The following is a 5,027-nucleotide window of genomic DNA, read 5'->3' as shown; positions in this document are numbered from 1 at the left end:
CCGGTCACCAAAACATATATACTTTTACACATGTATAAAAACACTGTACCTTCTCTCTGTTCCCAGCTCCATTTTATTTCATGTGGCTGTTCCCAATTAGCACCAATTATCCAATTTGGGAACAGCCACATTCTCACATGTATTTGGCAGGGACAGGAATTAACCCCATCCCTGCCAACCACCACCCAAACACATAAACACCAACACTTCATTTACAGACAGGGCTCTGCCCTGTCACATTTTCATACAGTATAAACAGAAATAATGGAAAAACGCCATAGTGTTACATTTAAAGTTTAATACACTGTAGATCAACAGTACAATGTTCTGTACAATGCTCTCTTTTATTCAAGATTTGCAAGATTTTGTTATAATGTTAGGGAGATTTTTTAAAAATGTTTAAAGCAATGCTAGTGTTTAAAATGTCTTGTTCACAAACATTTCATGTTTTACAGTATGTGTCTGGCGGCTCTCGGCTGTATGAAAATGTCAGTATGCGGCTCGTCGGGTCAGGAAGTTTGGCCGCCCCTGAAATAGAACAAGGCAAGCAAACATAAAACAAAAAGCCAGATGCTTCAGGCACTATTGTTTACCTTATGAGTCTGCAAGGCTCATTTCATTTTATACCCTTTGACAATTAAAAAAATAAAAGAAAGAAAAAGAAATGCAGCTCTTATAATTGAAATGATCTTGAATAAACTCCTCATGCATACATATTTATGTTAGTTGTTTGTCACAATGACCCCATTGTTTGGAGACTTTTGTTTCTGCCATTTTGTTGTGTATTTAAATCTCTTTGCTTGTGCAATTCTATAAATCCAATTCCACTTGCATAATAATAAAAACGTAAATGAAACTAAGAGGTACACATCTCCTGGATAGCAGCTACTTATTTAGAGTAGTGCAGCCCTGGGGAATCACTGTGGACTGCATCACCCACCTGTTCTTAGTAGCACTTTATAAAAGTTTAAGTGTTCAAACATATTACTATGGGTAACACTTTACATTCTGGCTCTAATTACTATGCTTTTACATAGTACTAACTTAGTAAATACACATGTACTTACATATAATTACAATGTTATTATGCATTGTTACAATGTACTTAATGTGTACATCTTTTTGCACAATATATGTAAAGTACAGAATTGTATCAGAAAAGGGTTAGGGTTATAGTTAGGGTTTAGCTTAGAGTTAGGGTTAGGGTTATATTGTGCAAAAATATTTACACATGCACATTGTAACTATGCATAATAACATTGTAATGATGTGCTGTATTATATGTTGAGCTCATCCATTCCTTCTATGTACCTGTAACGGGCAGTGTTGTGTGATCTCTATAACCAGGAATGAAGGTGAGCCCGACTCTTTTGCATCATGGTTAAGATGCCTGCATGCTGTCTACCCCTGTGTATTTATAAAGTCTATTTCTGATTTATACAACTTACATGGCAGAGATAAATGTTGACACGATGACACATTTATCATGTAGGCAATTTGATGATTATCTGGAAATTTCTTCAGTACACATAATTACAAGAACGCCAACTGATAAGTTATCTAGCTCAACATATAATACAGCAACCCAGGACCCAATGCTTGGCCAACTTAATCGGTTTTCAACCGGACAGTCAAAAAAACGAACCACAGCAAAATCTCTTTACTTTAACTGGAACGCAAAAAGCTGAGATATTTTGTTAGACTGAAGATTTAACTGCACGATAAAACAAGTGAGGTTGAAATGCTATGCCCTGCAGTGAATTTGTCTCAATGTAATGCACAATCCTTTCCAGGTCGTAAACAAGACGTTAGTCGAACAGGAATTGTTTTCTATGTAGTGCTGCTTCTCAGAGTGACATTTGTCTATTCTGTATTGTTGATGATAGAACCAATGTCAGCCTCTAGAGAGAAGTACCGATATAATAAGGGGATGTACACAGCCAATAGACACTGCTCTACAATAAATAAACCTTTTCAACCATAACTTCGAACACACTCAACCACACTGCAGATTCTAAGATACAACCTGTAAGAAACCAAGTAGAAAAGTAGACAGTCTGCCTGTGTTATTTATTTGCTGTTGTACATCCTAGACCACTTGACCACTGCAGTGTCTTTCAACACAGCACAGAGTTACAGGATATGGGCAGACACTCAATAGGGGAAGCAGATAGTTGGTTAGTGACAGCAAAGAAGGCAGGTGAATTGATCATTGAGGTGCAGGAATACCTGAATGCAAGGTATACAAACAGAGGTTTTTCTAAGCTAGGATGGTACCCAGCACTCCAGATAAGGTTTTGGGTCTGGGTTTTGGGTCTGTGAGTAACTTACCCACTAATTTGAACATCTGATGATGGTTCCAGTTGGATTTGTAGCTGGACTGGGGTGTTTACGCTTCAACCTGTGTAGCTTCGAATTTCGTATTCTTACTGTGATTGGATCCAGACAAAAGGGATAGCCATAGTTTGGATAATGTTTGTTGGGTTAGTTTTTCTTGTGTACAGTTCTAGTAACTGAATAATTATATATATATATATATATATATATATATATATATATATATATATATATATATAGTAAAAGATTTGACCCACTCGGGTTCGTTGCCCCTTTAAAAATAGACCCAACACAACAGAAATGGAATGCTAACTATACAGGTTATTCCCTGACTAATTTGCAGGATGGCTAAGCCGTTTACCTGACACTACAAACACAAACAAACTTCGCAGGTCTCCAGCACTTACTTTTCAATGACTGCTTGGAAGCAGAGCACCTCTCTTCTGCTTCCTTCTACTCAGCAGCCCCGAGTAAACTGACTGCTCTTCTATACCCTGCACCTGGTTCTAATTTCCAATTACTGCCCAGGTGCAGGGGATAATTAAACAATAAAACAGTTAAACTAAACAAAACAATTAAACAAATCAATTAGCAAATTAAATGAAACAATAAAGCAATACAATCAAACAAAAAGGTGCATTCCACACGTTTCTCTCGCAGGGAGGTTTTAACCCCCTCCATGCTGTCTCACACAACCCGCTATCTTACAATATATATATATAACATGAAAAAGCAAAATAATATAATTTTTTACACAGGATGATCACTCAGGAGCCATTTGCTTTGTTTACACAAAATAGGTCAACAATATCACTGTCCTGAGTGTAGTAAACATCATATAATATCCATAAATTGAAAATAAACAGTTTAGCTGAGGAGGAGGGCAAGTACAAGTATATGACAAAATACGATTCAATAACGGAGCAGATAACAGTGTCAGTGATAGTTACATCAGGATATAATTAAATACAAAATACTACAGATTAAATGACACTTGACAGATTACAGTACTCTAAAGTACAGGTTTAAATGCAGTAAAATAGGGAGCAGATAAGAGCAAGTAAAGCACATTTAAGAAAGAGTGATAAGTGTCCAGAGGGAAAAGAGGAGTTCTACAGATGCTGTCTGAAGAGGTGAGTCTTGAGGAGGCGCCGGAAGATGGTCAGGGACTGGGCAGTCCTGACATCTGTAGGAAGGTCATTCCACCACTGCGGGGCGAGGGTGGAGAAGGAGCGGGCTCTGAAGGCAGGGGAGCGTAGAGGAGGTAGAGCCAGTCTTCTAGTGCAGGAGGAGCAGAGAGGTTAAGTGGGGGTGTAGGGAGAGATGAGGGTCTGGAGGTAGCTGGGTGCAGTCTGGTCAAGGCATCTGTAGGCTAGTACACGAGTCTTGAACTGGATGCGAGTGGTGATCGGGAGCCAGTGGAGTGAGCGGAGCAGTAGAGGTGCGTGGGAGAAGCGAGGCAGAGAGAACACCAGGCGGGCAGCAGAGTTCTGGATGAGCTGGAGCGGACGGGTGGCAGACGCAGGGAGGCCAGCCAGGAAGGAGTTGCAGTAGTCTAGGTGGGAGAGTACCAGGGCCTGGACCAGGAGCTGGGTCGCGTAGTTGGTGAGGAAGGGTCAGATTCTTCGTATGTCGCTCAGGAAGAATTGGCAAGGGCGTGCCAGAGTGGAGATGTGCTGGGAATAAGAGAGACAGGGGCCCAGGGTGACTCCGAGGTTCTTAGCTGAGGAGGAGGGAGAGAGTGTGGTAGATTCCAGAGGAATGGAGATAGAGAGGTCAGAGGAGGTGGAGAAGAAGGAGGAGGAGGGAAAGAAAAGGAGGTCAGATTTAGAGAGGTTGAGTTTGAAGTGATGCGAGTACATAAAGGAGATAGCAGACAGATAGGTATAGATATGGGAGGGGATGGTGGAGTCAGAGGTGGGGAAAGAGAGGAAAATCTGAGCATCATCAGCAAATGGTATGAGAAACCATAGGATGCGATGAGGGGGCCCAGGGAGCGGGTGTAGAGAGAGAACAGGAGAGGATCCAAGACTGACCCTTGGGGCTCCTGTTGAGAGAGGGCAAGGTGTGGAGGTTGCTCCACGCCAAGTTACCTGGTAAGTGCGGTTGGAGAGGTAGCAGGAGAACCAGGCCAGAGCAGTGCCAGAGATTCCCAGGTCAGCGAGAGACTAACCAGGACCTCTATAGAGGATTATGGCAAGCTACTGGCCCCCAGAGGACTAAGGCCAACAGCAACTTTGCACTGACAGAATACAAACCTGCGCTCCTCTGAGTTTATAACTCACCCTGCATCTCTGTACCTTTACCATGTGAGATACTCCGAGACTGAGCAGCTTTGCTTTCTGCTCTGTCTTTTAATGTCTCATCCAAAAGACATAATGCCTTTCTGATTTCTTCTGTTGGGCCTCATACATAAAACTTACTGGCAGGCTAATATAGTCCAGTGCCTTGCTCACTCAGGTTTTAGCCTTATTACGAACCATGTTAGCGCTAACAGATAATCATTCACTAGGGTTATATATTTTTTTTCTTTACAGTCATTAAACTAATGATATAATTCTGCACCTGATTTATACAGTTTTAATGTCTTCGTAATGACGTTTTATCACAACTCCACTTAAAACCTGCCCAGAAAAATGCAAGTGCACATAAAAAACCTTTCAGGGGGTGTGTGACTGCAGAGCTATTGG

General features: G+C 41.2%; 1 long non-coding RNA gene across 1 annotated transcript; it reads right to left on the bottom strand.

Moving 5' to 3' along the window:
- Window positions 1–345: 345 nt before the first annotated feature.
- On the bottom strand, window positions 346–2,800 carry LOC131699169 (uncharacterized). Its single transcript, XR_009308086.1, has 3 exons — window positions 2,745–2,800; window positions 2,332–2,429; window positions 346–528 (listed from the first exon to the last, which is right to left on the bottom strand). It is a non-coding gene; the product is annotated as an uncharacterized LOC131699169 (long non-coding RNA).
- Between the last annotated feature and the right edge of the window lie 2,227 nt (window positions 2,801–5,027).

Source organism: Acipenser ruthenus, chromosome 1 (genome assembly GCF_902713425.1).
Source record: "Acipenser ruthenus chromosome 1, fAciRut3.2 maternal haplotype, whole genome shotgun sequence".
Classification (NCBI taxonomy): Eukaryota; Metazoa; Chordata; class Actinopteri; order Acipenseriformes; family Acipenseridae; genus Acipenser; species Acipenser ruthenus.
Note: the sequence above shows the minus strand (reverse complement) of the source record. Positions and strands in the feature narration are given on the sequence as shown.